General features: G+C 41.3%; 1 protein-coding gene, 1 non-coding gene and 1 pseudogene across 3 annotated transcripts in view; 2 read left to right on the forward strand and 1 right to left on the reverse strand.

Moving 5' to 3' along the window:
- The window catches only part of MAPK10 (mitogen-activated protein kinase 10), a 652,453-nt gene that overhangs the window by 562,113 nt on the left and 74,472 nt on the right, over window positions 1-15,868 (reverse strand). The gene's annotated exons all lie outside the window — the stretch shown is intronic.
- Window positions 4,947-5,019, forward strand: TRNAG-UCC. The gene has a single exon. It is a non-coding gene; the product is annotated as a tRNA-Gly (tRNA).
- LOC113894480 lies at window positions 8,517-9,369 on the forward strand (annotated as a pseudogene). The gene has a single exon (XR_003511600.1). The product of XR_003511600.1 is annotated as an SUMO-conjugating enzyme UBC9-B pseudogene (transcript).

Consider the following 15,868-nt stretch of genomic DNA (forward strand, 5'->3'; position numbering starts at 1 on the left):
TGCTTGGAAAGTAGCTCTGAAGCATTCCCGGAGAGGCAGCAAGGAAGGAAAGAGCAAGAAAGAGAAAGGGAGACAAAGAGGAAGGAAAGGAGGGAGAAAGGGATGGAAAAAAAATTACTACTGGATGGTCACACCCTTTGGAGGCTTCCCTAGTGGCTCAGTGGTAAAGAATTTGCCTGCAATGCAGGAGACACAGGAGACATGGGTTTGATCCCTGGGTCGGGAAGATCCCTGGAGAAGGAAACAGCAACTCATTCCAGTATTCTTGCCTGAAAAATCCCACGGATAGAGAAGCCTAGTGGGCTACAGTCCAACAGGTCACAAAGAATCCTTCATGACAGCAACTGAGCACGTCCACACCCTTTTGCAATCAGAATTTGAAGTGAAACATTCCTTTCCAGCAAGTTAGCTGCCACCTGTGCTTTCAAACTCCTCCCAACCAGTGTCTGGAGAGTGTGGAATAGCTGGACCTCAGGATAACACACAGAGAGACAGACACACTCATAGAAGACACAGTGCAGAAAGCAGCACAAAAGGAAAAGTGGCTCTATCTCAGGTGGTTGTAATCAAACATTAAAGGGGACATTTACTCTACGCTGGCTCGGCCTAACGTGGATCAGAGGCAGCTGAGTTGTAAGCACACCGGGAACCCAGACTTGAGTTCATGACCAAAGGGAGGGCGGGGAGGAATTCAGCAAGAACATTTCCAAACGATTCTGCTGATGCACTGGTTGTTTCGGTTACTTTCTTGCCAGGGCCGTACATACACACCCATAGGCGGTGTCTCCAGATCACGAAATGCAGTGAAAACGGGTAGGTTGTTGAGACGATATGAACTAGACAAAAGGCTACCCAGATAATTCACTTGTCCAGAGAGGATTGTTTTGTTTTTGCTTAAATAATTGATTTTGGTTTCTTGCTATAAACCACTTGTCACCTATCTAACATACGTGCTTAGTTGCTCAGTCGTGTCCTACTCTTTGCAACCCCATCGACTGTAGACCACCAGGCTCCTCTGTCCATGGGGATTCTCCAGGCAAGAACACTGGAGTGGGCTGCCATGCCCTTTGCCAGGGATCTTCCCAAGCCAGGGATCGAACCCAGGTCTTCCACATTGCAGGAGGATTCTTTACTATCTGAGCCACCAGGGTTTCCCTTAATAATAGAACTTTGACTTTATTCCAAGCAGTGGTGTGTCCAGCTAAATGACTACATTTGCTGACCTCTCCTGCAACTTGGGACGGTTGAAGAACAATAAGTGGACCTTTAGAGAAAAATCCTTAAGGCAGACAGCTAGAGTGTGCCTTTTTGTCCTTCCTAGAACATATATGTGATGTCTCAAACCCTAGCAACTATCTTAGACCTTAACACAACCTTGGTGATGGGAACCACACGCTATCGACGGTGGAGAAATAGCAGAAAGAGCCTGGTCCTTACTCCCACTTTAGATGCCCCATTTAAAGCCTGGGGGTATCTCTCTTCAGCCTTCCTTTATAAAAGAAAAAAAAAGACAAAAGCCCATCCTGTTAAATTCCTATCTGTGTTATCAGCAATTGAATGAAATTTACAACTAATATGCCAGCTCTACAAATCACCCAAGTTACCTGGAAACTGCGGCCCCAATACCCATTTATATCATTTTGGGATACAGAAACAAAGCTTTCAAACTAACCGTGATAGTTATGGGTGATTTGATTCTCAAGCCAAAAATTAGGTCACACAATAAGAATACTTTGAATCTACTTATGGGAGAAGCAGATCATCAGCTCATTTGAAAGCTGGGCTGCGCTAGTACACCCAGATGCTATGATTCTACTTGAGTTATTAAGTTCAAGCACGCTGCAGTAATCCTGACCTGATTTTCCACTTCATCAGAAAAAGATAAGTCTAGGTACCAGGTGATACACACCATTCTAACCAGGAGCTTTAGTTTAATACGTAATCTCCGAAAGTAATTTCAAAAAGGGTTCTGGGCCTCCAGAAACTCACATTCTCCTCCCCCATAAACTTTGGTAACTGTGTGGTAATTACACCCATGCTTCTCTCTGTATCCACCAAGAAGCTTTACTGGCGCCTTATCCTATAGAACTCAGTTCTATATACTTAGTATTTGCCTCACCTAAGCCCTCTATATCTGTTTCCACATAGAAGGATAATAATACTTACCTTTCCTCCAAGGTGTGTTGTGATGTTTAATTAATGTTTACAAAGTATATAGTAAGCTGTAGATGAAAGATGCTAAAGAAGCATAAAGTAGTATCATTAGTCTGACTCATCACTTAGCCTTATTAGGTATGCAAAATGAAAGTCATGTTGCTACAGCTAAAATAGTTATGAATACACATTAGGTCAAATATAAATCCCAGAGAGATTTAAATCTGTATGCCAGGTCCACAAAGCCAACACCTGAAGCTCCTTATTATTAGAGCAATGTGCTTTTTTGTTTCCCTTTCTAACAAGTATTTACTTGAAACCCCTTAGCTTTCAAGAATAGAAACTGATTAGAAGGTTAAGGTTACAGTGAAAACATGATATATTTGGGAAACATCTGAAGTTCTTCATACTTTAATATGAAGATAAAAATTCAATCTGTAGTGATGCGAAACTCCATAAAACTTGGAAAAACTTTTGATTCTTCCACAATTGAAACTAGCAAGAAAATTCCGGGACTTTCCTGGTGGTCTAATGGTTAAGATCCCATGCTCCAATGCAGGGGGCCTGGGTTCAAATCCCAGGTCAGGGGACTAGATCCCACATGACATGACTAAAAGACCCCAGCATGCCTCAACTAAGACCCAGGGCAGCCAAATAAATACATAAATAAATATATGTTTATATATATATATATGTTTTTTTTAAAAAAGAATACTCTGAATTTCATAGGAAATTTAAAAGATAAACTGATAACCTTGAAAGTTTAGTACAATGTTTCTTGAGTTCAAATGTGCACTATGTTGAGATGTATACATATTATTTTATATACAGTCTTCAACAATTTTCAACTAAATATACAACTATATTTAGATAATAAGTATATATTAAGATTTTACAAATTTCTGAACCAAGGAATCGTTGACACTATATGCTCTATTTTGGCATATAAAACTAAAATATCACTTTGTTGTGCAACATGGAGCTCTTTTTCAAGCTCTGTATCCTAATGTTCCCCTTGCTGTGTAGCAGAAAGAGAATTAGGAAATAGAAAGAGCCCTGCTGACGAGAAGGGCTCATTATGCAAATAGCTGGGTAAGTCCATACTTTCCATCCATGGCTTACCCTGGATGTCGAGTTTCAAAGAGAACTAATAGTCTTAAGAGTGAAAATGCAACACACACACAAACCCACACAACGAACATGCACAATAGAGTAAATGCACAAAGGAGGAATCCCACGTGGTTCTGAAAGATGTTGCAATGGGATTCATCATTACATGGTCTCAGAGAATGAGGTGATGACTGTCCTCCTCTTCCAACTTCCACAAAATTTGGTCAGTTTGGAAACTTATGATCTAGTTAGGTTTACATGGAAGATAAAAAGACACATTCATTTCATCCCCCAAAAGCACAAAGTCAACATTCTTCTGAGTTAAGGAAAAGCTTTCTGGAGACAATTAACTTCTTATAAAATTTTTTCTAAAGAGAGAGAGGGAGTAGGTAATTGCATTACAGGACAAGAGCAACTCTTAAAGGTCAGAGGATTTGATGACATCTTAACCAGTCCAGATTTAGTTACTGAAGTGTTAGAAATAATCTAAAATTATTTTCTTCTACTTCTTCGATGATTACTTTTCTCATCTCCATTTCTTCTTTTCTTCTTTAAGTGTGTTGTGATCCATATGTTTACAAGCTGGATGTTCCCAAAATAGACACCACCCCCTTCTATTTCCACATATTTTTATATACACTATGTGAATTAAAATGCAAAGAATCCCTATCTTGTATATGATGGAAAACCCACCTCATCCCTAATACTTTCATGAACAATAAAGGAACTTCCATTACTCTGAGTCACTTCCTCGGATTTCTTGCTCCTGCTGAATTCTTAAGTGGCATCTTTGTCTTTCCTTAGGTTTAATCCACGCTGACTCAGTATAGAATATATTCCAAAACACTAATTTCCCCAAAACACTAATCCCTTAAGATCTAATCACATTATAGCCGTGATCATATATCTTTACTGAAGTTTCAATAACAACATGAGGTAAGAGGGTGTGCTGTATCACAGCACAACATAGCAAAAGATTTAAACATGAATTCAGTATTCCTGCTATTCAAAGACACATTCTCTCCACTTTAATGGGCTTGGAATTTTGATACATCTTACAATCAATCTGTACAATTAAAGTGCTGTCATATTTTCTCTTGAAAAGATCTTATTAAATTGACAGTATATCACATTACCATAGTATCCTAAAATCAAAGGGATTTTATTTTTTTTTAAAAGCCACCTGTGGTCTTCAAAGTCCAAAGCCACACCCACAGTTAGGAACTTCTCACTGATCTCCTCATCCCTGTTCACTCCAACACCCACTCCATCCCCTCCCATCGTTTCCCGTTTCCCAATTTTCCCCAGTTCTTGGAGTTCTTCCCATTCTTCCTCTATATTGATCCTGTAGGCCTCACAAACCTTGTCTCTATGTCTTCCCTAGACTACTATTATGGTGACCAACTAAAGAAAACATTTTCTTTTTTGAGAAATTTTTTAATGGCTTTTGTTTTTCCTCCTTACTTTCTCTTTTTTTTCAATTTTTTAAAACACGTTTTAAATTGAGACATAGTTGACAATGTAACATTGTATAAGTTTAAGGTATATGACGTGTTGATTTGATAAATTTATATATTGCAAAATGATTACCATCATAGCATTAGCTAACACCTCTACCACATAATTATTTATCATTTCTTTCTTGTTGTGAGAACATTTAAGATATCAACAGTTTGGGGACTTCCCTGGTGGTCCAGTGGCTAAGACTCTGCACTTCCAATACAGGGGGCCCAGGTTCGATCCCTGGTCAGGGAACTAGATCCTATAGGCCACAACTAAGAGTTCGCATGCTGCAACTAAAGATCCTGCATGTCGAAACTAAAAGATCCTTCATGTTACAAAGAAGACTGACGATCTGCCTGCCTCACTAAGACCTGGTATGGCCAAATATATAAATCTTAAAATCATTTTTTTTTAAAGATCTCAATAGCTTTTAAATGTACATCTTCTCCTACCACCCCATCAATTTTTCAAATTAACTTTCTTTCTACATAGATTTCTTTCAGCATCTGTAATTAACAGTCTTCTCTTTTTACATTCTTTCCCTTGGGATTCTTATCCAGTTGGAGAGCATATGACTTCCACCTTTCAATCTTCAACTTTTATCTCTCTTTTATCTTCTGGACTGACATTTCCATTCTGAAGGATATGTTCACCAAAACTTAGCACACAGACAGACTTCAAAATTAACACACAATCCAAGGAAAATAAGGCATATTCTGCGAGGCTCCCATTCCATGTGAATCAACAATATGGACTACAGAGTAAAGTAACAAAGGTTTACACTAGGAAGAAGAGTAGGATTCAATTGCCAAGGCCTCCAAGGATGTGAAAAGACCTTCTGCAAGTCAGAAGATCGTGGTTTACCAGATGCCTCTGAAGTCTCAAAGCAGGCACTGCTGATAGGGGACTGCAAAACAATTCAAAGTTGAGTACTGAGGGACTTCCCTGGTGATCCAGTGGCTAAGACCCAGCACTTCCAAATAAATAAATGTGTGCTCAGTCGTGTCCAGCTCTTTGCAGCCCTACGGAATGTAGCCCACCAGGCTCCTCTGTCCATTGAATCTTTCAGGCAAGAATACTGGAGTGGGTTGCCATGCCCTTCTCCAGGGGATCTTCCCAACCCAGGGATGGAACCCAGGTCTCCTGCATCTCCTGCAATGGCAGGAGGATTCTCTACTACTAGTGCCACCTGGAAAGCCCAAGTAAATAACTCTAAGTAAATGCATAAACGGGAACACTGAAATGAACCTAGATGTGTAGAACTTCAAAGCAAAGTCATGATACATGAAATTAAAGGCATCATCTTCCGTTCCTGACAGTCCAAGCTCTGTTAATGGAACTCTGAGTTTTCTAGTCACACAATTTCAAAAACTTTGCCTTTGACTCTTCTGTCTTGATCTTACCTTGTACTCCTTCAATTGTCCAGTTCTTTCACTCCAGACTCTAAAATGTCCTTTCTCTTTGCTATCCCATAATCTTTCAATAAAATGGGCACCTAAAATGTCTCTCTATCCTCAGGTTTTTTTTTTTTTTTTTTTTCACTTAATCTAATCCTTCCCATTTACCAATGAACAGATCTTCATAAACTACAGTGCTGATGATATCACTTCCCTATAAAATCTTCAAAGGCTCTTTATTACCTGTTAAGTTGAGTACACACTCCACAGTAAACTCCCCATTGCCAAATCCAGGGGTCAATTCTCAGTCTTTATTTTATTAAACCAATCAAGAGCATTTGACAATTAATCTCTAACTTGAATTTCTGCAGTTAGTCTCATTTCAATCCTTATTTGATAACTGATTTCATAAGCAGCTATGGTGATACTTTTAAAACATAAATTAGATTATGTCACTATTCTCATTAAAGTCCTCCAATGGCTTCTTTCTATCTCACTTGGGGTAAAATTCAAAGCACATGCAATGGCCTGCAAGACCTTGTATGATGTGGGTCTACCTCTCCAACCTCATCCTCTACCATAAGCCTTGGTGGTAGAGGCTTTTTAACCCCACTTTTTAACCCCACTCTAGCTACGCCTGTCATCTTGGTGGTACTAAAGGACAAAACCTTTCGTACCCTCACCTTTGAGGTTCTGCAGTGGCAGTTCCCTTGACCTGAGTGCTGCATGGCTCTCTCCGACCCATTCAAATGTCTGTTCAATATCACCACAATGAAGGGCTCTTCTCTCTCCACTCTGTGTAACTAACATTCCCCCCAGCCTACCCAGCCACTCCCTATTCTCCATAACACTTGGCATCATCTGAAATATTTTATTTGTGTAACATTCTATATCTTGTTTCTTCCCACTAGAATATAAACGCCCTGAAAGGAAGGTCTTTGTTTCTTTTACAGCTTTCTTGTCAGAGACTAAAAGAGCTCCTTATACTTAAGTGACTGAGCATGCATGCACGCATGCATGAGAATATAGAACAAATATATACCAGGAAAAGATTGATGATTCAGATTGATAAATAAAAACTTGAAAGTCATGGTTAGTCATATCCAACTCTCTGAGACACCTTAGACTGTAGCCTGCCAGGCTCCTCTGTCCATAGGATTCTCCAGGCAAGAATACTGGAGTGGGTTGCCATCCCATTCTCCAGAGGATCTTCCTGACCCAGGGATCAAACCCAGGTCTTCTGCATGGCAGGTGGATTCTTTACTGTCTGAGCCAGCAGGGAAGCCAAAATAAATACTTATGCATTATAAATAATACCACTGGCACTGTTTTTTTTTTTTTTAAGGAATACAATGAAATATTACTCAACTATAAAAAAGAATGAAATCTTTCCATTTGCAACAATATGGATGGAGCTTGAGGGTACTATGCTAAGTGAAATAAGTCAGAGAAAGACAAAAACTCTGTGTATAACTTATATGTGTAATCTAAAAAACAAACAAATGAACAAGCAAAACAGAACAGAAGCAGACTCATACATAGAGCAAACTGGTGGTTGTCACAGGGAAAGAGGGCATGGAGGAACAGACAAATAGGTGAAGGAGGTTAAGAGATACAAACTTCCAGTCATAAAATAAATAAGTCAAAGGGATGTAATATACAGCATAGAGAATATAGCCAATAATATTGTAATAACTTTGTATGATGACAGATGGTAACTAGATTCACCCACCAGGCTCCCCTGTCCCTGGGATTCTCCAGGCAAGAACACTGGAGTGGGTTACCATTTCCTTCTCCAATGCAGGAAAGTGAAAAGTGAAAGTGAAGTCACTCAGTCGAATCCGACTCATAGCGACCCCATGGACTGCAGCCTACCAGGCTCCTCCGTCCGTGGGATTTTCCAGGCAAGAGTACTGGAGTGGGGTGCCATTGCCTTCTCCGAACTAGATTCATAGTGGTGACCAGTTCATAATGTAAGTAAGTGTCAAGCCACTATATTGTACACCTGAAACAAACACAATATTACGTGTCAACTATTTGTTGTTGTTCAGCCGCTAAGTTGTGCCCGACTCTTTATGACCCCATGAACTGTAGCATGCCGGTCTTCCCTGTCCTTCACTAGCTCCCTGAGTTTGCTCAAAATCATGTCCATTGAGTCAGTGATGCCATCTATACTTTCATAAAAAATAAAGTAAAATGAAATAGAGGAGCAATAATACAGAAAAAATTCCACATATATAGCAAACAATAATCCTTAATATACCAAGAATTCCTATATATTCAACATACACAAAACAGTCCAGTAAAAATGGGTAATGGATAGACGCACAGAAAGAATAAAATGCTGAGTCCCGAGACAAAGGGAACGCAGACTCCGCCACCCTCGCTGCCGCCGCCGCCTAGTACTCCTCGCCAGGCCGCCCAAGGGACGCGAACATGGCTGGGATCGCCCTCAGCAGACTCGCCCAGGAGAGGAAAGCTTGGAGAAAAGACCACCCGTTTGGTTTCGTGGCTGTCCCAACAAAGAACCCTGACGGCACAATGAACCTCATGAATTGGGAGTGCGCCATTCCTGGGAAGAAGGGGACCCCATGGGAAGGAGGCTTGTTTAAACTACAGATGCTGTTCAAAGACGATTACCCATCCTCACCACCAAAATGCAAGTTTGAACCGCCGCTGTTCCACCCAAACGTGTACCCCTCAGGCACAGTGTGCCTGTCCATCCTGGAGGAGGACAAGGACTGGCGGCCAGCCATCACCATCAAGCAGATCTTATTAGGAATACAGGAACTTCTAAACGAACCAAATATCCAAGACCCAGCTCAAGCAGAGGCCTACACGATCTACTGCCAAAACAGAGTGGAATAGGAGAAAAGGATTCGAGCACAAGCCAATAAGTTTGCTCCCTCATAAGCAGCGACCTGTGGCATCGTAAAAGGAAGGGATTGGTTTGGCAAGAACTTGTTTACAACATTTTTGCAAATCTAACGTTGCTCTACAATTACTGGTCACCTGGGAAGGGTGGGCGGGTGCCATTTTCCATTTCCGCCACTGGTACAGTCTCGACTTGCTGAATCGCCCAGTTTTTCATACAGGGTCTCTTCCTTCAGTCTTTTGTATTTTTGATTGTTATGTAAAACTTGCTTTTATTTTAATATTGATGTCAGTATTTCAACTGCTGTAAAATTATAAACTTTTATACTTGGATGAGTCCTGAGGAGCGTGTTCCCAGAGCTGCACTTAGCCTCCCGCTGGCCGCATGACCCGGGAAAGCAGAGCTGCCCGCCCCCAGAGCCCCAGAGCCCCAGCCAGCCAGCGTCGCGTTTCCGCATCACTTCCTTTGTGTTTATATGGCGTTTGTCTGTGTTGCTGTTTAGAGTAAATAAACTATTTATATAAAAAAAGAAAGAAAGAATAAAATGCTATTCCCAGAAGAAAAGACAAAACAGTCAATAAGCATTAAATAATAAGCAGAAAATAAAAGTGAAAACAATAATAAAATACCAGTGCTTAGCTATCGGAATGACCAAAAAGATAAAGAGTTTGACTATATCAAGTGTCGGCAGGTGTACGGACAGAGAAATGTGGGAAAACAGCCCTTTCATTACAACTGCCACTTCAGAGGGCAATGATTAGTGTCTATCAAACCAAAAACAGACATACCGCGTGGCCCAATAATCCCGCTTCTCAGTATCTCCTCTAGAGAAACACCCATAAGTGTAAGAATCTTTGTAAGCATTGCTTATAATTCTACAGACAAGCCTAAAAAGGAGACAGGCTAAATATTATTAAATGTTACGTGTTGCATCTTGGGGTAGTAGGCAACTGCATACAGAGGGACAGTATTTTACTATGTTTTGTAAAAAAAAAAAACACTCATACACACATTGGTCCTTACTCAAATTCACAAGAAGTACCAAACATGCATTTACATATCTATCACAGCTTAAACAGCATCCACAAACCTACAACTGTAGCTGCTGGAGGGAGGAAGAATGTATTATGTCTGGGGTGCCAGAGGAAAACTGACCCATTTCTGTCAAACTTTAATTTGGGAAGAGAAGCATTAGCCATGTACTCTTGGTGCAGTTTACACTACATGTAAAACAGCCGATGTGTTTTTTGATGGTATGCAAATAAAAGAATCATTCCTTAAGCAAGTGCCAAGACTGAAGACATAGTTTGGCACTTCCCACGGAGTCCGACCAGTACCGATTACCTGTAAGCTCAAGTACACGCTTGTTAAAATGGATGAATGAATGGGGATGAAACAGGAAGTTGGAGCCACATCATGAAGAACCTTAATTTCTGGGTTCCTGAGCTTGCAATTTGTTTGACATAACAGATAAATGAGACAATACATTTAGCACAGTTACTATTGATACATTTTAGCATTTATGATCAACATCACATCTCAGGGCTTCCCTGGTGGCTCAGCTGGTAAAGAATACGACTGTAATGTGAGAGACCTGGGTTCCATCCCTGGGTTGGGAAGATCCCCTGGAGAAGGGAACAGCTACCCACTCCAGTATTCTGGCCTGAAGAATTCAATGGGCTGTATAGTTCATGGAGTCGCAAAGAGTCAGACACGACTGAGCAACTTTCACTTCACTTCTCATTTCAATTTTATCTTATTTCATGACCAGAAGATGGAGCTCCAAACATTTAAACCTTTTTTTTTTCCCTCTTCATAGAGGTTGTGGTTTTGTTTCTTGAGTTCTGGTTCCCATTTAAACCCTTCTATTTGCATTTAGTTCTCAGATGATCAAAATCCAATTGCTGACAGAGAGCAGATAGGAGGAGTAACTATAGGGGAAGTTCACCCTTTAGTCAGATTTTTCTACCTCTGGGGACTTCCTTGTTCCATGCACTAGGTTCCTACATTTTTATCCAACTCTTCCCATCTGGAACTCCTCAAAATAGAAAAGCGCACTCTAAACAGGTGCCAACATCTCATGCTGTCCTCTTGGGAGAGAAAATTCCAACCCTGCTACACCCAGCCTTTATCACTGTGTATATCCAGGAACTGGTGCGCTGTGGGAAGATGACCTGGCAGGGCTGGAATCAACACTTGGGACAGTTCTCCAGCTTCTATGATTTTCCAGAATAAATCCACAGAAGTCTTCCTCAAGACCTCTAAAGACTCACGGAAAATAATGTATTTTCTAAATTTCCATAATAGCCACTCTATTACCATTATGTTGATATTACTAATACAGCCTATTAGTTGACCATTCATTTATTGACTCTCTTTTTTCAATAAATATTTATTGATCACCACTGCAAATTGCAGAAAGGTTATGGTGGGACACACGTGCACATGCACACACACCTCCTACTCTAAGTCCTCAGTAAATTTATTCAAGAATACACAACCTAGGAAAGCCAGGAGAGACTCAAGCAGGAACAGCATCATCTACTAGGACTCTTCCTTGGCCTTTGTTCCTTACCCGGAGGACAAAGTTGTCAGTGATTCTGTTAAGGTGCGGCAAGAAAAATTTCTTGCTTCACTAACGGCCCTATTATACTCAGGCTGACGTTGTTTTGAAAACAATCACCAATACACACCATCGCTTAATGGAATGTTAAATACATTTGGCTCCTCTGTTTCTTGATCAAATTCAGCATTAAGAGACACGTGTCTTCAATAGTCCAGTAAAAATCTTTCTACCCACTGCCGCTTGGAATTCTTCTTAAAAGGCTCTTTTGTCTGAACCTACCAAACTTCTCCCTAGCTCTAAATCAGTATTTCTGGTCATTTCCAACTGTAAATTCAAAAAGGTTTCGACCGAACTTATTTTCTATCTTGATGCTTTTCGTCTCCCTACCTAAACCTGGTCACCTCTCAGCTTTCTGGAGATCATCAACTCATATAAACCCTTGCAGAAATGACTTGGATTTCACTTCTCCTTCATCTCCCACATGCAATCAAAAAGTCCTGCCCATTCTTCTTCCACAGTGTGCCCCAAATCCAATCCTTGCATATCCACTGTCGGCAGGCAACCTCCTCACCCACAATAATCTCAGTAGTCTCCTGAAAGTGTTAGTCGCTCAGTCATGTCTGACTCTGTGACCCCATGGACTGTAGCCTGCCAGGCTCCTCTGTCCATTGAATTATCCAGGCAAGAATACTCAAGTAGGTTGCCTTTCCCTTCTCCAGGGGATCTTCCCCACCCAGGGTTTGAACTTGGGTCTCCTACATTGCAGGCAGATTCTTTACCATCCGAGGTATCAGGGAAGCCCATTCTCTTTCTACTGAATCTTTGCATGTGTGCGTGCTAAGCTGCTTCAATCCTGTCTGACTCTTTAAGACCTCATGGACTGTAGCCCGCCAGGCTCCCCTGTCCATGGGATTCTCCAGGCAAGAATCCTGGAGGGGTTGCCATGCCCTCCTCCATGGGATCTTCCCAGCTCAGGGAATGAACTCAAGTCTCTTAGGTCTCCTGCATTGGAAGGCAGGTTCTTTACCACTAGTGCCACCTGGGAAGCCCTCTCAATCTATATGGACTGTATTAACACCCTACCAGGATGTCAGGTAAAATGCAGGACATCCTGTGTTTTTATTTGCTAGATCTGGTAGCCATGCACCATACTCCCTTTCTAAACACAATTCTGCTTGTGTAATGCTCCGATTTAAACTCTCTCCCTTCTATTACCAAGTTTTTTTAAGTTTAGTTTTCGTTGATGTTTTAGTTTCCTATCCATTACTGAATTAAAGCTAAACTCTTCACTCCATCACTCTACAAATATTTCATCCATCACTCGCAGTGCACAAAATGTTCTGATTGTGTTGTCAAGTATGCAAAATAAATAATTTACAGTCTCTGTAAGGAGCTTGCATGCTAAAGAATGATTATTGACTTTAAGAAACAAGCAAATATAGAGTGATAAACCCCAATTTAGTTTGAGAGATGAGAGTTGAGGAGATTCCCAGCTTTATAATCTTGTTAACTAAATTTGAATTTGGCCTTGGGCCAATGAAAGCTTTTTTAACCCCACCCACACACTAATCCTAAAAAAAAGTCACTTAAACAAGTCAACTTCTTGACATTCATCCTTAGCCTGTGACAAAGCCAGCTAACAAAGCTTTTCCCCAGCATATAAAGCAGAAGAAAGCAAGATGTCTTCATTCAATTCCATAGCTGGGAAAACCAAGTATATAGTTTTCATAACTTATACAGAATCCTGAATGATTAGAGGAGGCAGAAGGTACATTTAGCATTATTTCGGAAGCTATATAGACTTCCCTGGTGGCTCAGACAGTAAAGCGTCTGCCTACAATGTGGGAGACCCAGCTTCGATCCCTGGGTTGGGAAGATCCTCTGGAGAAGGCAATGGCAACCCACTCCAGTACTCTTGCCTGGAAAATCCCATGGACGGAGGAGCATGGTAGACTACAGTCCATGGAGTCACAAAGAGTCGGACAGGACTCAGTGACTAAACAAACTTTCTGAAGCTATATAGGACTTCAAATCTTTGAAGAGGGACTTCCCTAGTGGCCCAGTGGCTAAGACTCTGCCTTCCCAATTCGGGGAGCCTGGTTTCGACCCCAGGTCAGGGAGCTAGATCCTACATGCAGCAACTAAGAGTTTGCAAGCCGCAAGTAAAAGTCCTGCATGCTGCCACAGAAACTGAAGATTCTGCTTGCCACAACTGAGACCTAGTGCAGCCAAATAAATATATAAAAATAAAACCTTTAATGAATAAAGTGATTTTATTTGAATAAGCAACACATAGTGAGTGACATAGGAATAAGCAAATCAATAAGACATAATTAATATGGGAATAGCCGTTTCAAAGATCCAAAATTTAAAGGCAAACCCCTGAGTATATTCTGAATATCTGCTTCCAGGGAATTTCAAACACTGAGACTAACTGGGTCACAAAGAAATCATGAGAACAAGATGGTGCTGTCTGACAGCAGCTTCCAAAACTAACCCTAGAATGTAGAAATGTATCTAGCCCACATATCTCTTATTTATGTTCATCAGTGCTATAGAAGAATTATATGCTGCTGCTGCTGCTGCTAGGTCGTTTCAGTCGTGTCTGACTCTGTGCAACGCCATAGACGGCAGCCCACCAGGCTCCCCCGTCCCAGGATTCTCCAGGCAAGAACACTGGAGTGGGTTGCCATTTCCTTCTCCAATGTGTGAAAGTGAAAAGTGAAAGTGAAGTCGCCCAGTCGTGCCCGACCCTCAGCGACCCCATGAACTGCAGCCTTCCAGGCTCCTCCATCCATGGGATTTTCCAGGCAAGAGTACTGGAGTGGGGTGCCAATTATATGACTATAATATAATTTTATTTAAAAAATACTGTTTTTGGAAACTTTGTGGGAGAAGGCAAGGGTGGGATGATTTGAGAGAAAAGCATTGAAACATGTATAATATCATATGTGAACTAGATTGCCAGTCCAGGTTCGATGCATGAGACAAGGTGTTCAGGGCTGGTGGACTGGGATGACCCTGAGGGATGGGATGGGGAGGGAGGGGGGAGGGGGGTTCAGGAGGTGGAACACATGTACACCCATGTGTTCGTGTGAATGTATGGCAAAAACCACCACAATATTGTAAAGTAATTAGCCTCCAATTAAAATTCTTTTAAAAAAAGAAAAAATACTATTTTTGAAAACTTTAATATAAAGCAGTTCTGTGGTATTTTAAGAAAGAAATATAAGAACTGCATGGTTGAGGGAGAGGAAAGGGGAGAAAGCATATCTTCTATTCTTAGCTTTTTATAGTTTTTAAATTCTGTCACACAAGCATATATATATATAAGTATTCAAAAATTTTTTAAACAAAAACATTGTTAAAGAATATCAGCTCATTATGGACATATAGTGGGGCTTCCCCGGTGGCTTTCCCAGGAGGTAAAGAATCTGCCTGCAGTGCAGGAGACCCAGGTTCGATTTCTGAGTTGGGAGGATCCGCTGGAGAAGGAAATGGTAACCCACTCCAGTGTTCTGGCCTGGAGAATCCCATGGACAGAGGAGGCTGGTAGGCTTCACTCCATGGGTTCACAAAGAGTTGGACACAACTGGACGACTAACACTTTCACTCTCACATAGATATATAATGGTTTTAGTTTTCCAATAAGTTTCCCAAAGCCACACCATTTTCCTGCTGCATAGCAGCTCCTCAAACATATCATGTGCTTTGCAAACAAATATGGTTATTACAACTATCTCGTTCAACTATTTCAGACTCTGTGCTGTTCACTCAAACACTTCAATTGTATTTTCCATCAAAACTCAACTTGTCGCATGGCCCATAAGATGTTAGACTTTTAGTTTTGGACTAAAAGGAGAGGGAATTGGCAAGATGATGGGGTTGGGGCGGGGACTGGGGGGAAGGTCATGAGGTAGGATTCTGGCTCTGTGCCCCCTGCACCCCTCCCTACTTCTCAGTGGGAGCGCCTTTGGAATTGGATCAGGGAGCAAGCAATGAGCATCTCCTCTTGTGACTGAGCAAACGGTCATCCTCTGCTCGGTGGATTATTCCTTCTCCCTAGACTATCAGCTATGGGCTCAGGGAGGACCAGTGGTGGCTCTAGGCCTCCCCTCTGGAGGGAGGTTTGGTTACATCCTTTAGCAAATGCTGCTCTGGAGGCTTCCCCCACATGTGAGTCCCTCTTTGCCCCAACACTGCATCAGTCTTAGGACAACTGCAGCTCCCAAGGCTCATATATTAATTATTTCTCAGAGCCCA

Source organism: Bos indicus x Bos taurus, chromosome 6 (genome assembly GCF_003369695.1).
Source record: "Bos indicus x Bos taurus breed Angus x Brahman F1 hybrid chromosome 6, Bos_hybrid_MaternalHap_v2.0, whole genome shotgun sequence".
In the NCBI taxonomy this organism is placed as follows: domain Eukaryota; kingdom Metazoa; phylum Chordata; class Mammalia; order Artiodactyla; family Bovidae; genus Bos; species Bos indicus x Bos taurus.